Genomic DNA, 14,800 nt, shown 5'->3' on the forward strand with positions numbered 1-14,800 from the left:
CTGAAAGGCCAAACTTACCTCAAATTTGGCTTTGGTAGACTTTATTTGTCCTCTGAGTTGTTTGTTTAGTCTGATGAGGTGTTTTTATCCTGCTGGGTTCTGCACCTCCTAATTTTTGCCAGATTCCTTCTGTTATACAGCCTACTGATTTTTGTGATTCCACCAGGGTGGCTTGTTTTTTTTTTTAGTTAGCTCTGTACTTCTTCCTGGTGGGTACAGCTGCCTCTATGCAGCTATTAACATGTGAACAGTTTTGCATAGGCAGCAGTGTTCTAAGGGTTTATGGGGGCTTGAAATTTTGTCAGGTTATCACTTAATAGCAGGATGTTAGCTGGCATCCATGCAGTTTCAAGTGAGCTGCTATTACTGCTATGCATTTTGTGAACGTTTTGGGGGCTATGGTGAGACCAAAGGTCAGAGGTCTGAATTGGCAGTGGCTGGCTTCCAGACAGAAGTGTAAATATCTTCTGGATCATCTGTTTATATTTATGTGGTAGTATACATCCTGAAGATCTGTCAAGCACATCCAGTTGTCCTTGCCCAGAAAAGGAAGAATGGATTGAACTGTGACCATCTGAAACTTGGTGTGTTGAACTGACTTATTCAAGTTGCTGAGATCCAGACTTGCTCTCCAGTCCCCTGTTTTCTTTAGCACTAAACCCAATCTTGAGTAAGTCCTGGATTCTATCTGGTCTGGTGGGACCTCTTGGATGACTCTTTTTTTCTAGCAGCTTTGGATTTGTATTGCTGCTTCTTCCTTCTGATAGGGTTGAACATCGGGGATTTTACATAAGAATGGAGGTGGAAGGGAAAAGGGTATTATATAACCTCTGGAAATAATCCTCTGCACCCAAGTATCTTCTGTTAAGTCTAGCCAGGCTCTTTGGTGCAGGGATAATCAACTCCACATTGCCTCCAGAGGTTGCAATCAGGCCTCCCTTCAGGAGCACTGGTAAGGTCTGTCAAAGAAGGAATTGCTGGACCCCTGGTTTTGCAGGCCACCTCTGCTATGAGGTCATTGCTGTCCATTGGAGTTCCCCCTCTACCCCTGAGGAATTTCCTCCATGTGTGTCCTGGTAAGGACAGTGGAATTTCTTGAACCACCTCCTCCAACTACCACTTTGATTCCTATATAAAGATCTCTGACACCTGGAAAATGTGTCCTTCACTTTTGGGCCAAACAAAGACATGCCATCAAAGGAAGCACTGATGAACGAAGATTTGAAGGGCTCCACAAAATGACATAAGCACATCTAGGCATGTCTCCTAATGGAAATGCCTGAAGCCATTGCCATAGAGGTTCCTTCAGCTATATGTGAAATGAGCTTCATGGAGGAATTTGAAATAGATTGATGGGTAGCCATCTGAGAAGCCATAGGTAATTGGAACTCTGCAGAAACAGATTGTGATAGGGTATCTGAGAGCTTTTTCATCAAATCCCTCTGTAACACTATAAAATGTGTCAAATAATTCAACAACCTTAAGGTGAAGGTTGGTGAAGTATAAACATGCTTCCCAAACCTGTCCATCTCCATAGACTCCTTGTTAGGGGGTGAACAGTGGAACTTTCTTCTGTGAGTTCCTTTTTGGTGGTCACCAACATCAAAACATCAACATCAGCATCAAAGGGCACGCCTTTTCTCCAAAACTGTTTATCTGAAGATAGTGCCATAATTTTATCTGGTCTACTAAGTATGAACTCTACTGTATCAGCTTCCTTCCATACCCGCCAAGAAATTAATTCAATAAGCTCATCAGTGGGCAGAGTCACCCAGGAAGTAGCTGGGCCAGTACTGAAAGCTGCCAGAAATACCAACTCCTCAAATGAAGGGTTACTAGGTATCCAACCACCTCTCTGCTTTAGGATTTCAAGAATGTCTCCAAAGGAAGCATCTTCAGGAGGTGACTGTGGGGACCCTTCACCTTCAATGAAGTCTGTATCCTCCATGTCTGACTCTTCTGGAGAGTCCAAGTGCTTCCTTTTACACTTCGTCTTCCTAGGGACCTAGTAAAAACAAAAAAGAAGAATGGAAGGAACATGATCTATGATACCATTTATTAAAAAGTTAAGCGTTTTTGTCAGTAATATACCATGACTTCATCAGAACAATACAAGACTTCCCAAATCACTACTATTTAAAGAACCCTAACAACTTCACCTGACCAACTCAATTAAAAACATTTAAGTCAATGTATTTCATTCTTAAAGATAACACAATGATCATACCAATCACACATCTATAATCATAAAACATAACCCACTGGACTCACGTTCCATCTATAAATATATATATATATATATATATATATATATATATATATATATATATATATATATATATATATATATATATATATATGTTCATAGGTAGGTACTAGGCTATCTGCCCGAAGGCATTTATAAGCCTAGCTGGAATGTGTTGGCTTTCGCCGCCCCCTTAGATTAGTTCCCTGTGCCTCTGTCCAGCAGAGCCATTGAAGTGATCCCTGGGGTAAACTTTCTGTTTCCCATCCACTCATCAAGGTTTCTCTTGAAGAGGGTTAGCGAAGAGCACTGCCTAATGTAGAATCTTGTTCCAGAGCATGGGAAGTCACTGTGACAGGAACCTATCCCTCCAGCACATCCTATTTATTGTTGTGGTGAGGTTTAGATCCCTGGAGCGTGTGGCTTGAGGTGATATGATTTTCTTTAGGTGGAGCATGTCCATCAATTCTGAGATGGACATGGCCTTGTATGTCAGGCAGAGATCACCTCTGAATAGGCGGTATGCAACCGAGTACAGCTGGAGTTTCTTCAGTCAAGCTGCATAGGGCATCTGCTTGAGGCCAGTGATCCTCTTGGTGATGTACTTCTGCGGTCCTTCCAGTTGTTGCAGGTGTCTTGTAAGGTACATCCCAAATGGGGCATTGTACTCTATGATGGGTCTGATGAGTGATGCGTAGAGGGGCCCAATGACCTCTTCTGATCTGGATGCAAACCCTTTTGTGATTAGGTGGGCCATATAGAAGGATTTTCTAACCACTTTGGCAATGTGATTATCAAAGGGGAGGTTACTATCTACTTGGGTCCCCAGATCCCTTATTACGTCTTCTGTATTTAGGGGGCTACTACCTATGTGGTAGTTTGTGGGTACTTTGTTTTTTCCAAAGGGGATGACTATGCACTTTTTGGCATTTAGCTTGAGGCCATGGTTTTGACACCAGGTATCTTTCTCAGTGAGACCCTTTTGGAGGATGTCTGTGTCAGCCAGAGAGTCAATTATAGCCCCTAGTTTGCAGTCATTTGCGAACTTAGTCAACCATAGTCCTCCTGTGCTTGCCTGTACCTCTGAGAAGTATATGCCGAACAGGAGGGGTCCTAGGACTGAGCCCTGGGGAACACCACTTGTAACCAGTTTAGAGTCAGACCTAGCTCCCGCAACTCTTACCATGTGGGTTCTGTCCGTGAGCCAGTTGGCAACCCATCTCGTGATGTAGGGGTTTATGTTCAGGCTGGTGAGCTTGTCTATAATACCTGCATGAGGAATGGTGTCGAAAGCCTTTGCAATGTCTAGGTAGGCTGTGTGGACAATCTTTCCCTCATCTATAGCCTTGTTAACTGTGTCAAAGAAGTCCTCCAGGTTTAGGAGGCATGATCTGCCCTTAACAAAGCTGAACTGGGTAGGGTCTCCAGTGTTTGGAGGTTTCCAATGTCTGCTAATGAGATCCATGATGATGCGCACCATAGCTTTGCAGACCAAGCTAGTCAGGCTTATAGGTGATAGTTCCCGGGGTCCGTTGTGGCTCCACCTTTGCGAAGTGGAATAACTGTTGCTATGCACCACTCTGTGGGCATGTAGCTTGTGGAGAGGCTGAGTTTAAACAGTGTGTTTAGGTGAGGGGTTAGTTCATCTTTGAGTTCATGTAGGATGCAGCATGGGACACCATCTGGTCGCATTGATGCTGTGTTTTTGGCTTTGGAGAGGGCTGTTTTAACCTGAGTGTCTGTGATTTCAGGGGCACTACATTCTTCTGGTATAGTTATGGGCCCTTTTGGGGGTGAGAGGGAGGTGAAGCTTGCACTGAACCTGTCTGCCAGGATGTTGGCTATATCGGTCGGTTCAGTGTATGTTGTGCCATTCTGCACTAACTCTGAGCAGATCTGAGAATTGCCACTTAGATTCTTGACATAGCTAAAGAATGCCTTGTCGTTATCTTTGGAGTCCATGGCAATTTTTCTTTCAAAGCTAACCTTGGATGATTTTATGAGGGAACATAGTTTCTTGCTGATACTGATCAGGGATGTCTTCCCTTCTTGGGATTTTACTCTTGTCTGTACTAGTTTCCTCCTTTTATTGTATAGCTTGTTTATGGCAGGGGTCCACCAGACTGGTTTCCTTTTCTTGGAGGAATGAGTCTTGGTTTTGTTTGAGATAGCACAATCCATGCATTCTTGTAGATGCCCGTAGAGTGCATTAGTAAAGGATTTTGCAGCTTGGACAGCGTTATCCTTTAGTATAGGGGCTTTGAATCTTCCCACCTCAGTCTTAAGTAACGTGAAGTTTGCTTTTGAAAAGTTTTTCACAGTGGTTTCTTTGACCGAGGGTGGTGGCGGAATGTGGATATCCAGAGTGATTAGTTTATGGTCAGATTTAACCAGCGAGGGGTTGACCTCTTGTGTGGAACACCAGTCGCCCATGTTGGTGATGACCAGGTCCAATATCTTGTCACCTCTGGTGGGGGTGTTGACCAGTTGATCCAGGGCATTTGAGTTTATAAATTCTAGGAAAAGTTGAGCAAGGGAGTTTGTACTTGAGTAGTTCTCCCAGTTAATGTTTGGGTAATTGAAATCAACCAATATCAGGGTGTTTGATAGGACCTTTATGTTTCCCAGTGCTTCCAGGAATGTGGAGTGGGGTCCTGGGACATGGTGGGTGATCTGTAGCAAGCTATAACTTGAATAGCAGTTTTGCCCATTGTTAATTGCACGTGGATGATCTCTGAACCATTGTGCTGTGCCACTAACCTGGAGGTGTGGGTATCCTTGATGAATATGGATACTCCCCCGCCTTTTGTATTTCGGTCCAGGTTTTGTGGCTGCAATGTATGGTATGAGTTGTACCCTGGTAGTGCTGGGGTGCTCTATGGAGCCTTAAACCAGGTTTCTGTTACTGCACATATATCGATATTCTCCATACTGAGGAGTGCCTCGAGTGCGTGCATTTTGAGGTTTAGACTTCTTGCATTGAGTAGCATTACCCTCAGTGTTTTGTTACTTTTGCTATTTACGGTGGTGGGTTTGTCTTTTGAGCCTTGCCTAAAAAAGGCATTATGGGGGAGGCAAGACCCTTGGCCAGTATTTGAAAGCCTAAGGGTGACAGGTGCAAGCTGTCTCTAGCAAAACGGCTTGTCGAGCATGTCATCCCAGGCTGACAGACACTGGATCCCCTTTGAATGACACCAGAAGCTTAGCCAATTGTTGAAATTGATCATTTTTTCTCTATACCGTGGAATCATTCTTGGTGAGGGCAGGATGCTACTCAGGGCCAGGGTCATACCGGCCTGGGCTACGTGATCAGAGAGCTCCTCCATGTCTCTTTTCATGTAGTCCAGGGAGGTACGGCTCAGGTTATTCACACCAGCATGGACAATGACAGAGTCATATTTTTACTTGTTCTGAAGTGACCTGAGTGCTTGTGTTATGTGGCGGATCCTGGCGCCTGACAGGCAGCTAACAGTAAGTGGGAAGTTAGTGTGCCTGACTATAGAGTCACCTATTACTAGTGTGTTGGGTATGTTATTTTGCCTTAAGAGCTGTGATTGTGTGGCACATTGGTTTGAAGTATGTGTTTCATGGTTTGTGTTGGGGGTGGAGGTTGCTTGGATGTCTGCTTTGGAGGTCTCTGTTGCTTTTGCAGATTTTTATTTAGAGCCTCTGAGTATGTTTTCATGTATTTATGTGTGTTTTTTGCCAGTGCTGGTTTAATAGGTCTATGTGAGACTGGTGGTGTGATGCAAGTAATTCCCTTCTCCTCTTGACTGCCTGGTCCAGTCTTGGGTTGAGAGAGCTTTGCCTCCAGTTTGGCTGTATAATTGCATCTCTAGCATGTATTAGTGTTTGGTGGAAGGAGGAGAGGGTTGTCTGTGTACATGAGGCAATTGTAACATTGCCTCAAAATGCCCAGATTCACCAGTTGGACCGGGGAGTACACCTGAAACTGCCCTTTGGACATGCCTGGATAGGTACAGTAAACTGTTTTACTGATTGGCAGGTAAGGTCAAATACAGAGCCTTGTCCTTCTCTACAGTATAGGGGGGTCTAGTGTTAACATTTATTAGTGCTTGCTATGAGTTTTGAGCAAGTGCTGGGATGAGAAGTGAATGGTTTGAGTGTTTAAGTTAAAAGTTTGTCTAGTTCCAAGGGAAAATTTGAAGAGTAGACTTTGTGGAGCTGGGAATAGTTATACCCTAGCTACCCGGCACGCAAATGCAAGTTTTATAGCTGGGAAATGAAAGAGATAGAAATTAGCCCAAAATGGCCAATAAACTACTAATTTCTGGGCTGAAACCACTCCTCCAGGGACAGAAAGGCTGCTCAAAGCTCCCTCTCTCACAGTGAACAGAGAAACTTCCTTTTATCCAAGTAAGGTATGGGCAAACACAGAAAATTGTAACACAGCCCTGAATTCAGCACTAACCTGAAAACTGGACTATACTAGCTTAGAAATGCAGGAAAACAAGTATATATATTTTTTGTTTTTTGGGTTTTTTTCACTAAATAAAGCAAATACAATAAAAAAAAACACTTTAAATGCACAGAAATGGCTATCAAACTTGAGTGTGTAGCCTACAACAGTTAAACAGGTAATTTAAACACAAAAAATTACTTTGTTAAAGTGCAGGCAGTAAAATAAGTACAATATGTAGCTAAAACAAGCTTTTTAAATCACCGAAACTCTAGAAAATCGGTGTTTTAGGTGGAATTAGCTAAAGGAAGCAAGAAAATGCAGAGAAATGATACTTAATCACTCCAAAGTCTCTCTTTTGTTTCTCTGCTGTTGTAGAACTCTGCAGAGCACCAGGCATGAGCTTGCTGTGCTGTATACTAGCACAAAAACCTTTCAAATGCAGGTTTTATAGCAGGGATATGAAAGAGATAGAAATTATCCCAAAATGGCCAATAAACTACTAATTTCTGGGCTGAAACCACTCATCCAGGGACAGATAGGCTGCTCAAAACTCCCTCTCTCACAATGAACAGAGAAACTTCCTTCTATCCAACTAAGGTATGGGCAAACACAGAAACTTGTAACACAGCCCTGAATTCAGCACTAACCTGAAAACTGGACTATACTAGCTTAGAAAGGTGGGAAAGCAAGTATATATATATATTTTTTTTTTCAGAAAATAAAGCAGATACAATAAAAAAACACTTTAAATGCACAGAAATGGCTATCACACTTGAGTATGTAGCCTACAACAGTTAAACAGGTAATTTAAACACAAAAACAACTTTGTTAAAGTGCAGGCAGTAAAATAAGTACAATATGTAGCTGAAACAAGCTTTTTAAATATTATATATATATATATATATATATATATATATATATATATATATATATATATATATGTGTGTGTGTGTGTGTGTGTGTAAAGTCAATTTGTACGCAGATCATAAATATTGTAAATTAGAACCTAAAAACACAGTATAAAATCACATCTATGAAGAAAATACAAACAAAAAAAAAAACAATAATACTACCTACAAAAATAAATTCTACAGGAAAAAATTATATAGAAAAGAAAATCAGCTTTTAATTTTAGGACATTACTAATGGAAGCCACCTCATTGATGCCCGGAAATTCTGTGGCATTACATTTTCAGTGCCATTTTAACACTTTGTACTCAAGATGAAGATCAGAAGGCTCACCTCTAGATCCTAAATTAACTTGATCAATTGCAATAAATTTAAAACTGTGGCTGGGGTAATTCATCACATGCTTGGCCAGGATGCTGGAATCTATCCCCCTCTGAATGTCATACAAAATGTTGGTGGATCCTGGTCCTGTACATTTTTATTGTTTTTTTCCAATTTAGAAATAATCACAGCCCTGAGACTTAGCCATGTAAACAAGCCCTTTGCTATGACAATAGTATTTGTGGGTTAAATTAATTACACCATAGTTTTGAATGTAAATCTCCAAACCCTCCAGGATGTGGCTACATTCTGAACAATGGCCACATTTTTTCATAGTCCCTTTCAAATTAGTTCTTCAGCTTCTAACATATTTTTAAAAGAGAGGTCCTTTCTGTATATTACTACTGGTTTGTTCCCTACCCTGTTGAGGTGGTCTTGATCAATTCCAAAAATATCCAAATTCTTAAAAATAATATTTTTGATACCTTCAAAATGCAAATTACATGGCATTAACAGGGCTTTATTATAATTAGTCACATTATTTTGAATAACAGATTCATGTGCCCTAATTCCTGCCTCACCTCCATTCTCAAGTCCCAGTAAAGAAAATAAAAGTGCCCTTTTTGTCTTTTATTGTAAACTTCATCAAAAATTGGATCTAGAAATTTATTAGGACAGACACTCTTTACAAACATATCTCTAAGGGTAACAGATTTATATTAGAAGACCGAATGTTTAGGTGATCGAACACCTAAACATGGATCTTCTATTATCAAACCGCACAATGTCGAATGTCCCACGAAAACACGTCCCTCAGCCCACACCCCCCTAACTAAATATACCAACTCCGAGATCACTCAACAGTAGGGAAATAGCAAACTCTGGTGAATGGCCAAAGGAAATCTTTCCCTGCATTAAATTGGCCGTTCGCTGTTTTTTTGCTTTCGATATTAGAAGATCGAAGTTTAGGTGTTTGATCACCTAAACATTCAGTCTTCTAATGTAAACCCAAGGGTAACATATTTATCCCAAAACATATCATCATCACTGATCATACGGACTAGTCTGACACATTGACCTTTCACCAACAATTTCTTTTGTTGAGAGGTATAGCAACTTTGGAAATGGAGTAGGGAGTTTAAGTACAAGGGTTTCCTATATAGGGTAGACTCAAATTGTTTTTGAGATCTGTCTCTAATAAGGGAAACATCCAAATAATGGACTCTATCATCACAGATTTCCATCATGAACTTCAAAAACTGAGTACTTGAATTCAAACAATAAAACTTATCTAACTGACTCCTAGTTCCAGTCCAAAAAATAATAATGTCATCCAGGTAATGCCCATAAAAAGACCTGTAATCTGAGAATTCAGATGTTATACCAAGTATATTTTCCCACTGAGTCAAAATGATGTTGGCAAAGATAGGGGACCATGATCGTTCGCCTAAAACTTGTTTTTCAAAGGATATAAAGTTGTTCTTAAGTATGGCCGCCATCAGTGTTCTAAACATAAAAATCCTAATGTGGTTAAACCCAGAGTTGGAACATAAAAAAATCATAAAATAACTCCAAATCATCACTATGGGGAATTAGTGAAAACATATCTTGAATGTCAATGGTAGCAAATAATAGGTCATCGGAATAATATCTGTTCGAATATAGCATTGTGAATGTGAAAGTTTTACTACTAGCATTAAACTGAATATATACAGCTCATGGTTCTGGACTACTTGTTTAATTTTCTAGGTCTCCAGATCCAACAGAATCAGAACACTCAAGGTAATCTTTGGATCAGAGTCAGACGGTTTGGATCCAAGGGCTCTGTAACAGTTGAAAGTATCAGAGGAGGAAATTGCAGTGAGGGTACAGTAGAACCACGGACCTCCTGACTTGAAGGGATAGGAGCTGGTAAGACACCCATTCTGACTCTGCACTGAGAGAATCTTCTGCACCACTCTTTCCACATCTTCTTCAGTCAAACTTCTGGAAGAACAAGTAGAAACAACAGAGGGGACCTGAGTTTGTGATGATCCAAAAAAGGCAAGGACACCCTTGAGGACATTGGATCCACAGAAGGTGAATGTCTTGCTCTTGGCAAATAAATGAGACTAGATCCTCTACGGCTGGAAAAGGTCAGATACGATAGTTTTCTCATTGGTTCTGAGGAGAGTGGATCCATCACTTTACTCTTTTTCTTCTTTGCATCCGAAGTTGAGATCAGATCCGGCTTAGATCTCTTTCTAGATTTCAGATCCGAGGGTGAGGTTGGATCTGATTTAAACTTTTTGTGGATTTCTCCAAGACCTGAGAGGATGAAGTGGAAGGCCTTGGAGAAGAAGACTTAGAATTTCTGCTTTTAGGAGATTGAGCCCCAGATATTGCTTCTCCGAAAGTTGAAGGTAGCAAGCCATTCAAAACCAATTAGTTTTTCCTCTCAACTAATGTTCTGGGGTTAAAGCCATGACAAATCGCATACCTTTCCTGCAAATGTAAGGGTCCAAGACAGTAAACAAAAAGTATGGGCATCAGACATAGGACATTTGTGCCCACATTTAACCCATTTTTTAAAACCTGCAGGATCTTTTTCCACCATAATTACACCTAACAGTAACTATGCTGCAAGTGGATTGGACATGCTAAAATTGGCCCTAGGTGTTGTTTGCCTTCTGTGGAAGATTGGGCGCCAGGCAGGCAACTCGACACTGTAAAAACTCTACTGCCAATCATGAGCAGACAAGGTGATCCACTGTGGTGACCCCTAACCGAGAAAAGCCGAAAGAGAGAGAGAGAGAGAGAGTAACTACTAACAGTAACTAGTAATCAGAATTACCACAAAGGCAAGAAAACTAGACTTTTTTTATTATTATTATTATTTTTCCAAAGGACAAAAATAGAAAGAAACTAAATACAAGCAGTGGTAGACAAGAGCTACACCAAATGTAGAGAAAATTAATACTATTAAAAATATTGCACTAAAAGAATTTTATGGTTTACACTCTGTATGAAATTTCAAAGGAAAAGAAAGACTAATAATTGCATTTCTGAAGTAGCTAATTCAGCGAAAAGGTAAGGGGCTAAAAAACACTTAAGGAGAAGAAAAATCTTAAAAGATTATTTAGGAATATACAAACAACACACTTATGGTGAAAGTGTTCGAGAATGAAGGACAACATCTTTCGCATAAAGCAGCAAACGATATCTGAAGTAACTTAGTGTTGGTGCATTAGCGGTAAGGGAAAGCTCAAGAGTTTTTGCCACAAGCTTTAGCAACGGCCAAGACAGATCCTAGCATCGGATCCAAACCCATCACTTGAGGAGAGAATGAAAACTGACAACATCAAAGATTACTAACAATGGCAATCAAGAAGATACCCTGTTTTACAGGGTAAAGAAGACATGGTAAAAGAACTACCATAAAACAGTAAGGAAAACCTAATGCTAAAGCATTTACTAAGAAGGAAATTGCGAAAAAGGTAAAAGAAGGTAATTAGGTAAAAATGCCAAAGAAAGGCTTACAAAAATACTAACATTATCACTCAACAGAAGGACACTGCGTCTGAGCACTATGGCGGTAAATTAGATCTGAGGTACTCAGGATGGAGAAGGGCATTATGGGTACAGGGAAAAGCTTGAGAGTTGGATCCAAAGTCTAGAGTATGTGGCAGAGTCAGATCCAAGAATCAGATCCAAACCCATTTGTTGAGGAAGAATGAAAAGGACATCAGAATCATACATTTATAACTAGAGAGAAAAGAAATGATAGTCAATCTTTCACATAAACCTATTTTAGCAAGGTAAACAAAATCAATTACATTTTAGGAGAATTTACTCTAAAGTGAAGTGTTATAGTTAATATTTTAAACAACATGTAATAATTAATTACTTTTGTTTCTTACGTATCATGACTTAGGAACAGTACATAAGAGCTGAGATGCTGGAAGTAAAGTGCAGCTTGTGGCTAAATAAAAGGTTATGTCTTAACTTGGCATCTGTGTTGTCTTCCTTCATTCCTCCTCATGATAAGGTCTCAGATCAGACCCTCTTCTCTGGCTCAGCCAGATTCTACAGACTTGGATCCAACTCTCAAGTTCCTCTCTCTGACCCATAATGTTCTGCATCCACCCAAGTACCTCAGATCGAGTTGCCGATTCCAAACATTCAACACCCACACATCAAAGGAATGGCAGAAGAGAGTCAGACATAGACCATAACAGTCCCTTCATCATCCAAGTTCCTCTAGAAGAGAAAGGCAGGGGGATGGTTGGGTGGGAAAGTGAGGAGGAATGAAGGAAGACAACACAGATGCCAAGTTATAGTAAGACATAACCTTTTAATCTGATGTTGTCTTCTTCATTCCTCCTCACGATAGGGTCAGAGTCCCCAGATATGTAAATCCTGGGTGGCCCTCATAGAAGGATATGCCGGAGCACCACTGAATCAAAGGAGGCCCTGCTTCTGGATATGACATCCAACTTGTAATGTGATACAATGATATACTGTTAGGCCATGATGCTGCCGCACAAATGTCATCAATGGAAGTTCTTGAATAGAAGGCTGTAGAAGTAGCCATAGCTCTGGTGGAATGTGCCCTAGGAGGTTTAGTTAATTCCAATCCCTTGGATAAGTAAATGTATGAGATGCTGTCAGATATCCATTTCACCAAGGTAATTTTAGATACTGCTTGTCCAAGTCTATTAGAGGAGAAAGCTACGAAAAGCTGATCAGACTTCCGGTGTTGTTAGGTCCTGTGCAGGTAAAAATGAAGTTGTCTATGAACATCTAGGAGATGGCGAACATGCTTCCCTTTATTAGAGAAATTGGGAAAGAACACTGGTATTTGGATGGATTGATGAATATTGTTCTCGGTAGCTACTTTGGACATAAAGGACGCATTGGTGCATAAGGGCACTCTGCCTTTATGAAAAAGGATATAAGGAGGTTTGGAGGATAAGGCTTGTAATTCAGAAATCCTCTTAGCGGAAGTTACAGCCACCAAGAGGACTGTCTTCCATGACAGAGACTTCATGTCGCAACTAGCTGCTGGTTTGAAAGGTCCCTAGTTCAAAGCGTACAACACAAGAGTGAGGTCCCAAGGGGAAACTGAGTCCTTAATTGGGGGCCTTAATAAAAAAAACACCTTTCATGTAGGATTTACATATTCTAAAGGTGAACAGAGAACAGGATTGACTTGCAGTCTGAAAATTGGAAATATCAGCTAATTGTAATTTGACAGTCGATAAGCTAGCACCTTCATCAAAACGGGTGGTAAGAAATAGCAAGAAGTCTGAAATTGGTGCTGAGAAAAGATCAGTGTTCCCGCTTGTGGCCCAAATAACTAATTTCTTCCACTTAATAGTGTAGACTTTTTTAGTGGAAGCCTTTTGCGAGGCTAGAAGAATTTTTCAGACTGGAGACTTAAGCCTGGACTGTCTCACTATAGTTGGTAGTGGAGAAACCAAGTGGTCAATTTGAGGGCTTGAAGGTTCAGATGCTGCATCCCTGATAGCTAACAAATGAGGTCCTGATTTGGCTCCAGAATCCAAGGAGGATATTTCAGATAAGAGAAGGGGAACCACACCTGATGAAGCCAGAAGGAGCAATGAGGAAGACTGAGTTTTTCAACCTGCTTGCCTTCTGAAGAAACGTTGAGATGAGCAGAAGAGGAAGGTAAGCATACAGAAGACCCGGGGGCCATTCGTGGACTTGTACATCCCTTAGGAACTCCCCGCAAGAGGAATCAGAGCGTAGAACTTGCTACATTTGTTGTTGAGGGGAGAGGCAAATAAGTCGCAACAAGGCTGACCCCAAAGTCTAAAGAACATGTTCATTACTGACTGATTGAGGGACCACTCGTGCGGAACCAGGAGCGATCCACAGAGTCTGTCCGCCAGATCATTGGTTTCCTCTGGAATATGCATTGCAACTAGAAGGAGGTCTGAAGATATTGCCCATTCCCACACCCTCGTGGCTTCCCTATGTAAGGGGTAGGACCGAGTTCCTCTCTGTTTGTTGATGTACCAGACAACAGACATGTTGTCAGTGTGTACTGCAATAGTCTTCAATGACAGCTGAAAGACTTGCAACATTAGAAGAATTGCTATCATTTCTAGGATATTGATATGTAGGGACCACATGCCTTGGACCATCTTCCTATTGCAATGTCCCCCCATCCCAACTGGGAAGCGTTCGTAGTCACGGTGGCTATAGGGGAGCTGTTCAAGAATGGTCTGCCTACAATAATGCTGTCTGACAACTGAGGTGACATCTGGAAATGGCAGTCAACCTGATGCAAAAGGACAAACGGCTGATACCATTGTGCCGCTAATGTCCACTGAAGAACCTGCATGAAAAATATGGCTAGAGGGGACCAATAAAATGGCTGCAGTCATGGACCCTAGGGCCTGCATAATCAAGTAAGCCATGGGCATCCATTGGGCTAACAGTTCCTGTACCTGATTTCTCAAAATGGTTACTCTGTGAAAAGGAAGAGAAGCTATCTGATCCCTTTTGTTGAGCTAATTACCTATGAACTCCAGGTTGTGTACCAGAGTCAGGTTGAATTTGCTGATGTTTATGGTGCTGCCCAGGGAGTATGATAACTGGATTAAATAATCCCTGGCTTGGATTAGATTAGGGCTTAATGGGAGAGGGGGTCCCTATACCCTTGGTTCTGCAGACCCCTCTCTGCTTCTGGAGCGGCATCTATCCTCAACCCCCTCCCATCTCTAGAGGAGGGTTCCCCATGCGGGTCCTGAAAAGGCCCTTGGGATTTGCAAAACCACATTTTCTTACTTCCATGTTGGTTACTGGAGAAGGACCACTAGGGGGGTAGAAAATTTGATTCCAACAGCCGAAAGGGTCTTCAACACAAAAACTGGGTAACTACAAAAACAAAAACA

Source organism: Protopterus annectens, chromosome 13.part0 (genome assembly GCF_019279795.1).
Source record: "Protopterus annectens isolate FY-2018-M chromosome 13.part0, PAN1.0, whole genome shotgun sequence".
Lineage (NCBI taxonomy): Eukaryota > Metazoa > Chordata > Ceratodontiformes > Protopteridae > Protopterus > Protopterus annectens.